The sequence below is a fragment of the Cyprinus carpio genome, chromosome A21, assembly GCF_018340385.1.
Source record: "Cyprinus carpio isolate SPL01 chromosome A21, ASM1834038v1, whole genome shotgun sequence".
NCBI classification, from domain to species: Eukaryota; Metazoa; Chordata; class Actinopteri; order Cypriniformes; family Cyprinidae; genus Cyprinus; species Cyprinus carpio.
In genome coordinates, this window is record NC_056592.1 from 18335929 (window position 1) to 18353630 (window position 17702).

Genomic DNA, 17702 nt, shown 5'->3' on the forward strand with positions numbered 1-17702 from the left:
ATGAACAGAAGCTGAGCTGTCTTTAAAAGATGAACTAGCATAGAACTTAGGTTCTAACATCTTGATAGAATGGCAGAACTTGACAGAGGAAAGAGAGCTAGAGAAGCACGTACAACGTCATATCCTCTGCAAGCTCAAAGAAACATCCCGGAACGACTGGATTCATTATTTGTGTTCTGTGAGCATCTGCTGACATTAAGGGTTAACACACATATTTAAGTTCACACTGATCTCCCTCAGTAGTTGTGTGTTTTCCCTTCTGTCTCGCTTCTTGCTAGTTTAATGCAGTGGATCGGTGATTTAGAGATTAGAAAGCACTCTGGTTTCCTCCACTGGCCTGAATCATGTACTCCTGACAAGAGATCATTTTGGTTCAGATTTCAAATATCGATCTCAAAATACCAAGCTATGACAGGAATCATCATGGTCCACGAGCACCAGAAATGATTACTTTAATTAACTTACTTAATCAAGCTGGCTCTACAAGACCAATCTTATTTAAAAACATGGCTGGGAAGAAAAGGTATAAAATATTTTTTTAGAAAGAAATGGAAAGCTATTGAATTTGAGTTACAGTGAGGCACTTACAATTAAAGTCAATGGGGCCAATTCATAAATGTTGAAATACTCACTATTTCGACAGTAATACGTAATTGCTCACTAACATTTTCTGTGTAATGTTAAATCCAGTTTTACAATTTCAAAGCCATGGCAAAACTATAAACATTCAAACCCTAAAATAACAGTAAAAATGATTTAAACAGCTTTACAGCTCATGTAATACACATTTTAGATGTAAAATAAATGAGAATGAAATGTGTGTTTCTTATAAAATTATATCCTTCACATTTCTGCATTTTTGCCACAAATCCCTTTGTGCAGAATATGTCTTTAAGGGAAAAGCAATGATTAAAAAAAAAAAAAATGTTGTTAGAGCATGTCCATATTTGAGCATGTGAAAGCTTTTAGAGGGACAGGATTCAACGCTTTTTGCACCTGATTCCAGTTATTATGTGCAGGAGAGCATGCAAGTGAACGAGATTATATTAAAAATTTCTTCATATTACAGTAGATTGGGCCCTATTTTATAGACTTAGAGAATATAACAATTTAATTGATTTAAATCTCTTTAAGAGCACATACAGTATAGCTAATTGTAAAGCTTATTTAATTCAATAGTTTGTTGTATATATGTGGCTTAGTTTGGGAGGAGTGATTGACATATTTTAAGGAAAAAGTAGCTTAATTCTACTCTTTTCATATGGTTTGATGTGCATTTACACAGCTTGTATATGATAAGATATCTATGTATAGCCCTATTGTATGGTGCAAAATTAAAGATTAGATGTAACTGAGCCATTTACTTTATTTGTAACACATTACTGTGTAAATAATATAATTGTCAGGCCAGCTAAATATATAAATGTGTAATTTACATAGCTTGTAATGGAATGGGGAACACTTTATTTATTAACTAGCATATTGGCTGTTTATTAGTAGTTATAAAACACTTATGAATGTTTTATTCTGCATGACTATATTTTAGATCCCATAATCCTACCCCATACCTTAACTTAACAATTACCTTACTAACTATTAATTAGCAGCAAATTAGGAGTTATTTGAGGCAAATGTCATAGTTAATAGTTAATATTGAGGATTTGAGCTTAGAATAAAGCGTGACCATGGAAGGTTTGTTGCTGAGAGTTTGTGGCATGTTACTGATATAGACTGAAAAAAAAAAATTGTTAAAGCTAAGACTGTTCTCGATATATGATATGACAATCAGAAGTTAGATAACAAATGTCCTATTTTTATATAACTCTGTGAGAAAGTAGTTAGTATACCATGACAGAGATCAGAACATCATGTACGGGATACCATGGGTATCAAGTTTTTTCCAGCACTTTTTGGATACATAGAGAGAGGCCTACATGAGTTACCGTATCACAATCTTTAAATAAGAGCTGCACGGTTAATAGTTTCCATACCATGGTTATTTCAGCACTAAAGTGAAACTGATTGGAAATATGAGTGGGGGCTGCTGCAATGACAGAAGCAGAGATCTTGAAGAAAACTGGGCCAAGACAATCACAGCCAGCAGTTTTATTTTTCTCGAAATTCTGCTCACAATGTTTCTTTAGAAGCTGGGACAAGCTAGGAAATGGAAAGGACAACTGGCAAACTCGTGAATGTGATGTCCTTTAATTGCCTTAACCAGTCGCAATGGTGATATATGCAGTGAGTAAAAAGGGACTCTATTTTTGGAATAGTTTCTATGACAAGAACATACAATGGGTCCAATGACAATGAAAATCTAAGGTACTGAATGAATGTGCAATGTGTAAAGTGTAATTGGTTTGCTGACTTTACTAACCACAATGAAATCGACAATGTCTTGATTGAATAATTTACCGCAGATCTTAAAAATAAATCAAATTGAACAAGAATATTATAAATGTGAACTGTGTACAACTGAGATTTTTAATAATGCTTAAATGTATATTAATTTGATAATGTACTTTTCCAATTCATGAGTGTGAGGCAACGTTTGCAGAGAGAGAAGTGATTCTTATTGGCTGTGAGTGGTGATCTCTTTTGTCGCATCTTAAAGCCGTGTCACATCTGATGTGGAAAGAACCATTTTAGTTGCCAGAAACTTATTGCACTGTGTTTGGTTAGGAGTCTTGGACAATTAGGATGATTTGGACAATTCCATCTTAGTATGGAAAGCAATTCATAGACTGATTCTGTTGTACATTCAAATTGCTCTGTTTGTGTGAGCATCTCGACTAGCCTGGGAGCAACATTGGCTCTACCAATGGCATTAGTTTGAGGCAGGACTAACTATTGTCTAACTTTAGGTCAGAAAAAGATCATTAGCATTAGCGCAAAACTGCACATTTCCAAATTAGCAGAGGCATATCTGTCCTGGTATACATAATTGTAAGCATTGCACAGTTGAGCATGCAAGCATTTTAAAGGGATACTCCACCCCAAAATGAAAATTTAGTCATTAATCACTTTCCCCCATGTCGTTCCAAACCTGTAAAAGCTCCGTTCATCTTCGGAAAACAATTTAAGATATTTTGGATGAAAACTGGGAGGCCTGTGACTGTCCCATAGACTGCCAAATAAATAACAGTGTCAAGGTCCATAAAAGATATGAAAGTCGTCGTCAGAATACTCCTTCTGCCATCAGACGTGCAATCTGGGTTATATGAAGCGACGGGAATACTTTTTGTAAGCGAAGAAAACAAAAATAACGACTTTATTCAACAATTCCATTGTGAACAGTCTCCTCTGTGTCTCTCCATATCACCGTATGCTCTTCTGTATCATCCGCGACACAAGGATGTGCTGTTTTATTTCAAATCTAAGCTAAATACACATAGAAACACCTAGAGACTGTTGACAAAGGAATTGTTGAATAAAGTCGTTGTTTTTGATTTCTTTGCTTACAAAAATTGTTCCTGTCGCTTCATTTAACCCAGATTGCACGTCTGATGGCAGATGGAGTATTCTGACGATGACTTTTCGTACCTTTTATGGACCTTGACATTGTTATTTACTTGGCAGTCTATGGGACAGTCACAGGCCTCCCGGTTTTCATCCAAAATATCTTAAATTGTGTTCCAAAGACGAACAGAGCTTTTACGGGTTTGGAACGACATGGGGGTAAGTGATTAATGACAAAATTTTGATTTTGGGGTGGAGTATCCCTTTAAAGTCTACTCCAATAAATCCCAAAATATACATTGGTTTTGACATAAACCCTTAATTTAGTAGGCTAAAAAAAAAAAGTGTACACAAACACAGACATTTGACAAATGTGCTCTAGAATGTCCAGTGTCTGCACTCCAGAAGTTATGACTGATAAAATGTCTTTGTACTCATTTCAACTAGAGTTGCAGTATCTCTTAACCCACCCACACAAGTGCTCATCAACACTGTTGTTGCATTTCTAGTAGTTTGTTTGTTGTTCTGCTTCCTCTGTTTCTTATTTCAGCTGTGAACAACAGCCCAGGCCCAGAGTATACTTCAGGAAAACTGGTCAGGAATTGTGGGGCATGTAGAGAAAAGAAAGGAAGCCACAGTCACACAAACAGCATAGTTGCTATTAGGTAAATGCGTCAGCTGGCCATAACAGTGAGTGTGTTTTTTAGACTGGAGCCCACACACAGAGTAGACATTCAGTTCGAAACGCTAATTAGGTACAGGCAGCTGTTTACTAGAGTGTGGGGGAGCCAGTTAGTAATTCCACGGCACAGAAATCTTTTTCCTCTCTCTCCCTCTCTGTCCCTCACTGTACTGATCGACCTGCGTCACAATCTCTGCGCTGTTGTTTTTCACAGAGCATCAATGACAGCAGACAAGAGTGGCTTGGCTATGTAAAACCTGAACGCCACTTTGTTAAAGTGACTCATAGTGACAAGATCCTCGTATACGGTCCTTGCCACAGAACAGGGTCATTAGCCAGACTGGTTTCGGATGTACTGACAGGTGATGTCAGATGGCTGTTCTGTGATAAAACACAGATACATGCAACAGGATCATTTTTGGGCTTATATAATCCTAAACTGACACTAATATGATCCCAGGAGGCATCACAGTACCATTATTTGTCATCAGTACCATTATCATCACAGTGCTATAAAATTACAGAGCTTTTTTCACTAATGCAACTATAGTAAACACAAAGACAAGAGGAATGCATTCAGAATGGCATATAACCATGCTGTTTTTGTGGCATGAAGTCTGTATACTGTGCCTATTATGCAACTATTCTGTATGAATGGGATACATAAATGTGGAGTATACAGTGAAATACTGTATCCCATAATGCAGTGCACTTGATTCCACCTTTTATTTCCAGTGTGATGAATGAATGATTTAGTGACTATTTTATGACTTTTTTCAACATTTCTTTGTATGATCATATTGATCATGCTTGAAATTAATGTTAACAGAACTACACTGCCATTTCACAACAATAGGGGTTAATTTATTGCTAGTTTCATATTTAAAAAACTATAGTATACAGTATGTACTGTGCAATAAGTTGCACATTAATATTCCATTCTGAACATAGCAACAAATATTCATATTTGTTCAGAGCTGTCCTTTGAATTCATATTGGTCAGGACAAAGTTTTGGGTGGACTGGGATACCATTTCTGTTATTGTTTTGTTTTTTCTCTTCTGGTATAGGAATAATTTGCTTAATTTTAATACACACTATTATGAAACATTCATGCACTGTTAACACTAATGAGCCAATTATCAAGCACACTTTTAGTGATAATTGAGCATTTTACTCTGCACCTTGTTGCTGTGTTACAGTTTCACATTTCATGGGAACCTTTTGATATGGAGAACAGCGTATTAAATTACTACTGACTCTTGGTGAAAAGTCAAATGAAACAAGTAGATAAAAAGAGCTGTATGAACTGTAAAGATGCTGACACACATGGTGTTACATAATGCATGAGAGCAACCTTGAAATTTCATGTTACTTACACATAGGTTGATCTGAAACTGAAAACAGAAGTCAAGTACATCAAAGCACACCTGGGACCATCAGTGCAACATGCATGTAACCTACATTCTGTATAACTGAACCATTTTCATTTCTTGTAGCATGCTCGTGAACCATCACTTTTTCAGTGCTGTTAAAAAATCAAGATGATTTCCTCATCGGCCTTACTGTGCCATTGTCAGGAAACGCTGCAATTTGTGCTTGAAAATAGCTGTTGTTGTCTTCTCTTTTTTTAATAATTTAATTTCAGTATGTTGCTGCTGAACTTTCAATAATAAATAATACTTCTGAATAACAAACACTGTTATAAATTATATATATATATATATATATATAATATATATATATATATATATATATATACATATATTCATTATATATATATATATATATATACATATATTCATACAGAATTATCTTGCCTTAGCAACTGAGAGAAAGAATACTTAGAATTATTATTATTGAATTTTATTTATTTTATTTCTCTTTTAAAACATTACTGTTTTGTGCCAGCTCTATAACATTTAAAATTCTGTAGATATTTTTTGTAGGAATAAAATGTGATAAAATACTGATCATCAACTTCAGGCTTACTTTTGTTTGATCCTGATCATTTTTAAGGGGGTACATTTTCAATTTAACAGGACTGAACAAGCAATGTGGGGGAAAAGTCAAATATGAATTATTAAGTAATTTTCTCAGAAATTGTATGAAGCATATTATTTTAGTGTGCTTGTTACACATTCCATGTACTTACTATGGTAATACAGTATGCATAATTAAAAGCATCTTACCAAATACCAAACCAAGTAAACCATGTTGTTAATCAATATTACTCATTTCTTATTTGTGTAACCATACTGTAAAAAATTACGCCTTAGAATAAAGTCTAAACCAAAATTCTTTTCAAATGTACTTTACATTTTAACCAAATGTTTTATGAATGAGGACATGCAGAATGGCTGATATTCCCATGAAAAATTAAAAAATAATTTTGTTTATATTTCTTTAGCAAATTAACCCTAATTAGAGTTCAATTAATCCTGATAATTATATCAGTAGCAAGTCATAGGGACACATGGTACTGTTTCCCGAGGACAAGCCATGGAGATCCATTAGATTCATTAGAGTCTTAATAACCTGTTGACATTCACAAACGACCACCATGCTAATATGTTGTTGTTTTTGTTTTATTTTGCTTAACAAATAATCTGAATGAGGACATAATAGTCTTAGTATTGTAAACCTTCTTAAAAATCAGTTTAGAAAGGTTTATATTAGCAAATACTTCTAATCCGCATCTAGTTTTCTGTCTCTCCACTGATCCCACTGCACCTTCTGCAACATGTTACGAATTCATATACCTTTCCAAATGATTCAAAATTTCATGCATGCAGAATTTGGAAAGTGCACTCACCCTGTGTCTTCTGGCTTACATGTTTCGCCTCTTCTGTCTTACAGGCGATTTTCAAGAAAATTCTGTCTCCATTCGCGCCGGCAGCTCGTTTGATCCGGCGGAGGATCATTGAGCGGTGTTAAGCCCACCTCAGGGAGTCCATTGATGGGTCACAGTGGATAAGGCTCCGGCGTGTGGCTCCCAGCTGTTCCCTTTGATCCGGGTTCAGCCCACCCTGATGAGCAGCAGGAGAGAGCTGGATTCAACCCCAGGTGAATAAAAACAAATCAATCCTGCACAAAAGAGCAAAATCATCTAAATCATTCCCGGTTTTCAGTGTCCCAACGTGTATTGCAGTCGTCCCTGTTGTGAGGGTACGGAGGCTTGGCATGCGCTTGCCTCGGTTGTCATGGTTGCCGGATGGAGTGTGGCGTCTCCTGCCTCTGCTCTACCTCTGTCTGTCTCTGTGCCACTCTGGCTGTCTGTTCTCTCTCCTGTTTTTTCCTTTCTTTTTCTTTTCCTTTTCCACCTCACCCGCCTCTCTCTGTCTCTGTGTCTCCATCCCTCCCTCCCTCCCCCCTCTCGCAGCATCCCCCAATTCCCCTTCTCCATTCTCTCTCCTCTCCTCTCCGGCACCCAGGTTGTTTTTGTGCTTGTTGTCCTCTCAAATCCTGTCTGTCTGTTCCTCATCTTAAAGAAGCTGCTCTGTTTCTCTCCTGACATTAGTGTGTTGTTTGAGGTTTGTCTCCTAAGCGTTCTTCTGGGAATGACAGGGCGAGTACAGGTGCTTGGCTGGCGACAGCTCAGCCCGCTGGAGATCCAGACAGGCATGCGGTGCTTAGTGCTGCGGTATGTTCACTCGCATCAGTTTGTTACATTTCTCCATGGTCACAGTAGTCTCAGCCTGAGAAAGCACACCCAAAATGAGCTCACTGGCCGACTCAAGACAGGAAACAATCATTGGTTCAGCTGTTTTAAAGTCAGAGTGAAATGGAAATTCATTTATTTTTGACCTCATAATATTTGATCAAAATGTTGGTGACATATGCCAGACCTCCTCCAATCATTTTGTCCTATTAACCCACCCCTCCACTATCAACAAGCTCACATTCATTTGTAAGAACAATGGCAATATTCCGAAGTCCTCGTCCTGCATTTTCAATAATCTGTTACACTCGGATGTACATCACAATATGGAAGAAAAGATTTGTCACTATTTCTATTTAACCATGGCTTTAAAGACATTTTGAGTTTTTGTTTGAGGCACTAACTAGCAACCAAATTAGATATTAATCATTGCAGTATCATATTTTTCAGATTTATACTAAATGTGATAAAGTATTGATCACCGAATGAAGAAATGCTTACTTTTGGTTGATCCAAGTTGATTCCTAATTTATTTCACAGTGTCCTTGTTATAAATGTTACATGCACTTACTCTAATAATAACATTAAATTATGCATAATTAAAAACAACTGACCAATACCAGATCCTATTATAAGTGCATTTTGTTAGTTAATAATAGTTATTATTATTGCTATAATTATTGTTAATTAATAATACTTAGTGCTTATTTGTGTAATTACATTGTAATAATGACAAGTGTGTGTAACCCAAAATTCCATTCAGTGTACTTTAAAGACTGTTTAACCAATTTAGATCTAATGGTTATGAATGGGGACATGCAAACCAGCAGATATTCCCATGAAACAAACCAGATTAGATCTGTTTTAGTTGAATTCAATTCATTTCCAGACTATTTGGAGCTCTGCTGAATGTATTACCAAAATATTTAATCCTGTTTCAAATTTCAACAAATAACAAATGAGGCCCGTTCACACCAAGAACAATAACTATAATGATAACTATATATATATATATATATATATATATATATATATATATATATATATATATATATATATATATATATATATATATATATATATATATATATATATATATATATGGATGAGTTGGTGCTATTTTCCAAAAGTCTTCAGACTGAGTCCATCCAGTTGGAGGAAATCAAACATGTTTGACATTTTGAGTGGATTTTAGAACATTTGTCTCAGGTCTCCTAGCAACAATGAGCATGTTTCTGTGTGAGTTTGTTGTGATCAGAACGACTTGAAAGTCTGGTAGTGTGTAATCCTCGGTCATTTAGTACATGATACCCAGTTTTTCTCTGTAACCATGTCAAAGTCTGCAAGTGTATGATGCCTAGTGTTTGAAAATCTGAATCTAAACACTATTCTCATAAATTTAGAATGATTATTAAAACTTTGTAGTTATAGTTAACATCCTTGGAGTGAACAGGCCTTTAGGAAAGAAAAAAAACACAAAAGGTTTATTAAAAATATCATTTCTTTATTATAGAAAAACAGTGTGATTAAAAGGAGAGCAAAAGCTCCTGAATCTCAGCTGAGATTTTCTCCTTTGAAAACAATTATCCTCAAATATTTCTTGTCCAATTCATGCAGTCACAAATGATCTGAGCTGTGATGATTCATTAAAACTCTGCACTCTTACACAAATTGTCTATTTTGTGTGTAATTGTACTGCTCCTTAAAAATTGTTTACTTAATCCCTTTGATGATTCCCATTCGGTCTGATTTGCATTTATGATTTAGCCGGATGGCTGCTGTAAGAGCCTGAGGTTTCGGTTAGATCAGCACACTAATGGGTTCATCTGGTTTAATAGTGCACCCCTAATAGCGAGATTGCATAATGAACATTTCAAAATGAATTTCTTTCCTTTTATTGATAGAGTGTAATTATATAATGCTTCCGGTGTCCAGTTAGCTTATCAAACTTTTATTCAAGAAATCCGCAGCGGTGACCTCTTCACAGCTGCTATAATAACCTCAGTGTTGTGATCCCTGGTGGGTTATTCATCACGTCTGCTGTGGCTGTGGGTTATGGCATGTATAATGTATGGCTCCTCTGCGCTGAGCTTTTGACAGCATGCAGCAACCAGTCCTTCACATACATTAATTACAGTATTTACAAGATGATCTTGAATACTTTTATGTTTTTGACAATCCCTTATGCTCAACAAGGATGCACGTGATTAAAAGTACAGTAAAAACAAATATAATTGCATTTTAAAGTAACAGTTTTCTATTTGAAGATATTTTAAACTGTATTTTCAGTATCATTACTCCAGTCTTCAGTTTCACGTGATCCTTCAGAAATCATTCTGCTGATTTGCTGCACAAGAAACATTTTTATTATTATCAATGTCGAAAACAGTTGTGCTGCCTATTTCTTCTTTATGTTAGAAGCATGCTTATAATGCTTTAAAGGTGCTGTATGTAAGAGTTTGACTCTACTAAAGCATAAAAATATCATAATATGTTTGCAGATATTTAAGAAACATGCACAGTTAACATACTTGTTTATCTGGAAAACAATGCTACAGTCAGTTATTCTCTTTTGAAAATGTGTGTTCCGGGCTGGAATGACGATCTTTGTTTTGGTTTGTGAAAACTGCCCACTGACAGTTTACCCAATTGTATCTCAACACCCCGGGTTGCCAGTTTAGGGAAAACACAGCGTATTTAATTTCATTCATCATCAAGTGCGCTCGTTCCTGTTTGTGTCGTCAATCTGGCAACCTGTGTGCGCACCAGGTGAAAAAAACCTCTCCAATATTTTGATTTTGGACTGCAATACCTAGTTCAACCACTCGGTGTCAATCCTACATACAACACCTTTAAGCTACATGTACACCGCTCACTAGATTTTGGAACAAAGCCACATATGTTGATTCATATAATTAACAGCTGAAAACAAGACATGGTGTGCCGTTGAGTCATTAAACTGATTTCAAATGTATTTGTTTAGTACTTTACACAATACAAATCTTGCTAAAGCAGCTTTAAAAAAGATAGAAAAGTGCCTAACAAACCCTCATTGAAGAATCCAAAGCCGACTGTGGCAGGAAAAACTTCTGTAATATCCCTATGCCTACAACATAAGCTTACCTAAAACTTTAACACTATACTTTCTCGCTGCCATGCACATGAGGATGGAGCAAAACAGTGAATTGAATACCAATGGCGAACTTAAATAGCGAGAGATTACCTGTGAGAGGAAGAAGTAAAGACGCTATAGGCCACGTCCAGCTGCAACAGAGCTAGAATTCTGACACAGGCCACACATTGTGACAATCAGCTTAGTCTGTCACAGACATTTGGGAAATCTTTTGCTTTTGCAGCTGAGGACTTGTCGGATTGTGCAGAATCTGTCACCGCTGGCACAAAAATCTCAGAGCGTAGGAAAGACCATCAGAAGAAAAGGGACAGAGACAATGTGACAGTATGCTGGGACGCTTGAATATGGAAGCACAGTTTGTCTGCCAGAATGGTTTGTAAAAAAAAATTAAATAATAATAATGAATAAAATTTTTTTAAACAAAGTTGTCAAACTTAAGATCTTCAAAACAGTAATAAGTTTTGCTTTTAAAGGAACAGTTCACCTAAACATGAAAAAAAATCTGCAATTTACTCACACCTCAGTTTGTTCCAGATTTTTTTCTGTGGAAAACAAAAGATATTTTGAAAAATAAAACGTCTTGGTTGTTTATGGACTTCAATAACCTTTTATGCTATTTTCAAGTAAAAAATAAATAAATAAATAAACATTTTTGACTCTCAATATGTCATGTGGAGTAACCATCAAGTAGAAAGTAATTTGTATCGTTTGTATCAGATTATAAAATAAAAATAAAAAAAGCAAAATTTTAAAATATATTTTTCAGGCTATATATATATATGTATTTACATATTATGAATTAATAATGGGGAAGTTGCACCACATGACATATCAAGAGACTCACTGACCTCTGAGTCTTATATGATAACATTTCTTGTTTTATTTATTTATTTTACACAATTTTTGTATGGTAGTGCCATTAATTTGAGTTTGTGTAATAAAAACAATGAAAAATGTGAAGCAGTTTTGTTAAAATATAACATTTCTTTTCCATGAAATATTAATGAAGGATTATGCCAAACTATGTAATACATTTTGTTTGTTTGTTTGTTTTTTACCCATACAATAGAGTTGTTCTGGAGCCCATTTACTTTCACTATATGGACAAAACATTCTTCAAGAAGTTTATGTTGCACTGAAGAAAGAATGGATCAGAATGACGAGTGTGAGAAAACGATTCATCCTGATTTTCATCTTTAGATGGACTCAACCTTTATAGATGGCTGCAATGGAATCTACATTCACATATGTACATTCAAAAACAGCGATTTTACCATGCTTGACGTACATACTGGCTCTCTCAGGTTGAACTGCTCTCCTTTACCTTACAGAAACCTATAAGAACAGAAATGACACATATCAAGACAAAAATATACTGTTTTGAAAATCTGAATGGCAGGTGCATCTGTCACAGAAACTGCAGTTTTGACAGGAGGAAAAAATAATGACAGCATTTAACAAAGCAGCTGCTGGAATGGGCAACACGAGCCTGTGGGGGTCATTAGAGCTGCGTTACGATTCACAGGTTCCACACTCACTCTACACTCATCAGGGGTCGTCTGTAGAAGTTCACTCCACCTGACAAAATTCATTCATTTCAAATGTCCTGCATTGAGCTTGGTGATCATAAGAGACTTTACTGTCCCTTAATTCTTTTTTGAACTTTTGAATGGTATACAGTCTATACAGTATATTTATAAACACAAATAGATAAATAGTAACTCTTATGTTCTCACTGACAATGGAAGAGAGAAAAGATAAAGCCGGAAAATATCGATGTCTGCTGTAAAGGTCACACATGTATTACATGGGTTCAAGGGGGAAGCAAATGCTCTTTTACAGATTCTCTGGCAACAGAAGGAGAAAGAGACTTGAGGAGAAATCAATATGAATGGCTGCCCATGCAACTCACAGTTTTTCACAGTCATACTCGGTTTCAGTTAGGTTCTTGGCCTGTTAGTTGTAGGTCTTTGTTATTTTTGAAGTCATTTGCCAGTTAATGATCTCATCTAGATAGATATCCATGAGTCATTTCTCCCACTAGATAGCATTCAGTCTTAATTACCCTTTAAATGCCTGAAATGAATGCATATGCATTTGATAGTCATGAAAGGGATTACAACATTCATTTAACATTTTATTTGCAAATTAAAAATACAAAAAGGACTCCAATCCGGAAATCATATATATACAGTATATATATATATATATATATATATATATAATATATATATATATATATATATATATATATATATATATATATATATATATATTAGGCTAAACATTTTTAAACATTTTAAAACATAACATTATTTTATGTTATATTAATTTATAAAAATAATTTATTATATTTATTGAAATAAATAAATATTAAATAAATAAATATGTTAATAATTTCTTAGAAGTTTTTTTTTGTTTCTAAGAAACAATGATTAAATATTCTGCTGTTTTTTATACACACATTAAAAACGTTTCAAAAAGTTAAAATTTCCAAAAATATTTTGAAATCACATTAGTTTGTTTCCACCATGGGATAAAAAAAAAAAAAAAAAAAAATTCAAAAGCGAGTGTGAGTTTTTTCCTCTCAGTTTATATCTCATAATTCGTACTTTACATTTTGCAATTCTAAAAAAAAGTCTCAATTACATTTTTTATTTGTGTATTCCGCTGCGAAAATGGGCTTCCATAATAAAATGACTAGATAAGACAGAAAAAAAGAGCATCACTTGCGAATGAGAGCGTTGTTAGAACTAAAAGAAAAGGCGAGCTGTGTGTTATTTTTCTGTGAGGGGTGGGTGCAGGAACGCATCACCTCATTAACTTCAATTGATCTCCAGCACTGACAGAGCATCATTAACCCACACCACAGGCAACACAATGCCTTTCATAGAATGATCAGATCACAGTAGGATGTATCAATGGATGAATTTCCTTCAGTGTGTCTGTACATTATTTCTCAGCATCAGGCCTGCATATTTGATCAAAGAAGAGATCCTACAAGTTTGTGATTTCACCCTGCTGATTCATTCTGTATATTTGCAGGGAGCTGGTGGGTGCAAATTATTTTAGGAATGAGTGGATGAGCCCAGAGGCAATCAGACGAGGTGATGACAGGAGCACGGCTGCACACGGGCTCCTCTGGTCGATAAAGCCATTACACACCCAGTCAGGATTTGCCTTACAGAACGCACATCTCCACTGCACAACAGCAGTAGTGTGGGTTATGTGTTATATTTCAGATTTTATAACAGGTTGCATCAATTATTTCTCTTCAAATCTGTTTATGACCTACAAAATGCATCCTGGAGTGACATGCTTTTACTAAGCCCTTCTGAGCAGGCTAGTTACTTTTAAGTGAAGGATTTAACAACGTATCTGTCAGAGAATTAAATCTAATGCAGGTATGAATCTGCCAGACATTAATGAGGTGAAAATGAGCCTTAGACAAATAACTGGTCATTTGCTATCATACTTTATGCTCTCGTCAATCTATTATAATGCAGCCTTGATGAGGCTAATGCACTGTTAGCATAAACCAGGGGTAGACAGGAGGGCTGCTGGACATGCTGGAGGGTGATGGATGAGATTTGGCTAATCCAAAATCCATGACAACAACATGCAATCTGGTTCTGTGTAGATTATGATAATAAATCTTTCAGTGTATCGTTAACGTTAGCATCTATTGGTTTTTTGGGGGGTTGTATTTCTGCTGACTGTCAGGAATAATACGTTTTTTTTTTTTTTTTTTTTTTTTTTTTAAATAGATTTAAATAGAAAATGCCTTTTGAAGACCAATACAGAGTGAAACGTGATATTTGATGAGGGAAAAAAATGCAGGATGAGACAAATTTGGGAAAAGTTGAGCAGGTGGTTAGACAGAAGAGATTTGAAACATCATCTGGAAAGCCAAGATGTCTACAGTTTAACTTTTTTTAATTTATTGTAATATTTCTTGATGTTTCTGTATTTTCATTAAACAAACAAACAAACAAACAAACAAACAAAAAAAAAACAGTTCACCCACAAATATGAAAAGTTGCTGAAAATGTACTCACACTAAGGTCATCCAAGACTGTAGTTTGTTTCTTCAAAGGGAACAGATTTGGAGAAATTTAGCATTGCATCACTTGCTCACTAATGGATCCTCTGCAGTGAATGGGTGCCGTCAGAATGAGAGTTCAAACAGCTGATAAAAACACCACAATAATCCACAAGTAACCACTCCAGTCCATCTATTAACGTCTTGTGAAAAGCTGCATGTTTGTAAGAAATACGTACATCAGTATGTTTTTAACTTTAATTGGGGCCAAATTACAAGTCTTCAATCTTATAACAACACTTCCTCCAGTGAAAAAGTCATTCCCATGTTGTCCTCTCACATGAAAATCCACTAACATATTTGTTTAGAACTGTTTTCACATGTGAACGGTGCTTGACCTGTGCATATTTCTCTCTTGATTCAATTCAGTTCAAGTTTATTTGTATAGCGCTTTTCACGATACAAATTGTTGCAAAGCAGCTTTACAGAAAATTCAGTTTCTACAATATTTAGTAGTAGCTTATCAGTGGTGCCTGTCAGTTAATGTACATATGGCAGAAATGTATGGAAAAATCAATTAAAGGCACAATCAAACAGACGATAAACACTATTAACAGCAATTATTATATGTTGCAATCAAACTTATAGCAAAATATGGTAGTTCGGTATGTTGTTTCAGGGTTGGCATCATCTGAGGTCCTCTGAGGAGTTGCCATCATCTCTTCTCAGGTGTTTTGCCCAATTTTCATTTTTGGGTAAACATCTTTTATATAAATAAATAAAAGATGTATAATATATATTTATAATATTAATATATAATAAATAAAACATTTAACCCTTTCCCTCCCAGAGGCTCAATCATTTTGACCAAACAGCAGTTGTTGGCAAGTAGATTTAATATGTTCAATGTACATTACAGTAAAAATCTGATACAAATGAGGTAGTGGCTTGCACTTATGAGATATTTGAGTACATTTTGTGATATGTGAGTTTGTTTTTGTTTATTACAATATTTATATTCATACAAATCTCTAAGCATTGCAATGGAGAATGTTCCCGATTTAATTGTCGCAGACTAGCAAAATAATAACCACTGACACTTTAGACCTGTAAAGCCTGACATAATGTAATAATATATAGCAATGTAAAAATAATAATTTTTCTCTATATATTTTATTGAACCTTTAGACAAAGTCTTAAAATAAATAAACAAATGTTGCATATGTTTTATGTCAAGCTTTTATGGCAAAAAAAAATGAGAAGATGGAGATCAAACTCGAGGAAGAAAAACTTTTATTTTACTAAAAAGTATGAAGTACCAATCAGACGACAAAAGAGTTGTAGAAAATTGTTCATCTTTCAGCAAAGTTTTATATATGATACAGTAGGCTTTATGTTTAAAATGTCTAAAGCGGAAATGATGTGATATTAAATCCATTTATTGCAGAAGCCAAGACAATACTGTGAAAGCACTAGATGCATATCCTGACACTGAGAAACTGAATTCAGTATTGCTTTAGTCACAATATTTATATCAGCTATTGTAACTTGCCATGTTGACTATGAAGTCATTAATCTGCATTAAGAAAGGAGGGGTACCCATGTCTAATTATAAGACCCCAGATTTGCTATGCACCCACATAATGCATCGCTATACAGGAACAAGAGCCTCAAATACCTCTGTGCCCCAGGAAAATATTACTAATAAATCCCTGTCTGACATTATCGACCAGAGAAGTTTTCCCAGGCAGAAGTGTGCTGTCTTTCTTTGAAATAAATGCCACTTGGACAGCTTTATCTAATCAGTCATCCATTGTAAAGTGTGCATCAGTGGTCCAAATGTACAATATTTTGGGGCTCATCTCAGAGTGCGTATGTGCAGTACGACACATATCACTGTTGATGGTAGTTTGTAATTCCATTGCTCCTGTTATATTTGCAGTATAAAACCAACAGCTGAGGTGACATCACATTAAATATGTATGGCTTGGTTCAGTTCTCAGGGGATAGGCTATCCGAAGGGCTTTTCACAGCCTTTTGAGACATTGCTTTCCTCCACATAGCAGAAATATTCTGTTATTAAAGAGAAAAGATTCTATCAGGCAGGATGGCATTTCATAAAACAATTTTACCACTGAAATAAATTTTAGAGGATGTTTGCACTTTTGCAAACATCTAATATTTAAGGCAGTCTAGCTGAAATTACATGACCCCAGGATTGCAGGAAGAAAATTACCTTTTCCCCTAATTTTTATATAAACTGCTTTGTTGACAGCATTGATCATTTGTTGTAAGAATATTTAGATTTTACTTCTAATACTTTTTGCTACTGAATAAAACGTAAATATAATCACATTTTCATTGCCATTTGAATAGATTTTAAATCTTGATGCACTGCATTCTGGGATTTTCTGGTTTTGTTGACAGCTTTCTCAAGGTCAGGGGTCCTCAACTCCACTGTCCTGCAGAGTTTAGCTCCAAACTGGAATAAACACCTACCTGCAACTTTGTAGTGATCCTAAAGACATTGATGAGCTGGTTCTGGTGTGTTTGATTAGGGTTGGAGCTAAACTCTGCAGGAAAGTGGATCTAGAGGGCCCCTGTCCTAAGTTGTTAAACAGTTTGTGTAATAGGTGCCCTCCATTGACATCTAGTGGCTCACCCCAGTCAATGCATTATCAGAGAGAGAATGACAACAAATCCAAATTAAATGAGCACTCTTAAAA

At 35.1% G+C, this 17702-nt stretch overlaps 1 protein-coding gene across 4 annotated transcripts in view; it reads right to left on the minus strand.

The window, feature by feature from the left end:
* LOC109058718 (short transient receptor potential channel 5-like) overlaps positions 1 to 7474 on the minus strand; it is a 37189-nt gene extending 29715 nt beyond the window's left edge. For 2 of the 4 annotated variants that reach the window (XM_042711169.1, XM_042711165.1), the window contains exon 1: positions 6956 to 7474. The gene's annotated coding sequence lies outside the window, so the exon portion shown is untranslated. Of the gene's footprint in view, positions 1 to 3929; positions 5781 to 6955 lie in introns of those variants that run through there. The other 2 variants (XM_042711166.1, XM_042711168.1) reach the window with 2 other exon arrangements.
* Positions 7475 to 17702: the final 10228 nt, after the last annotated feature.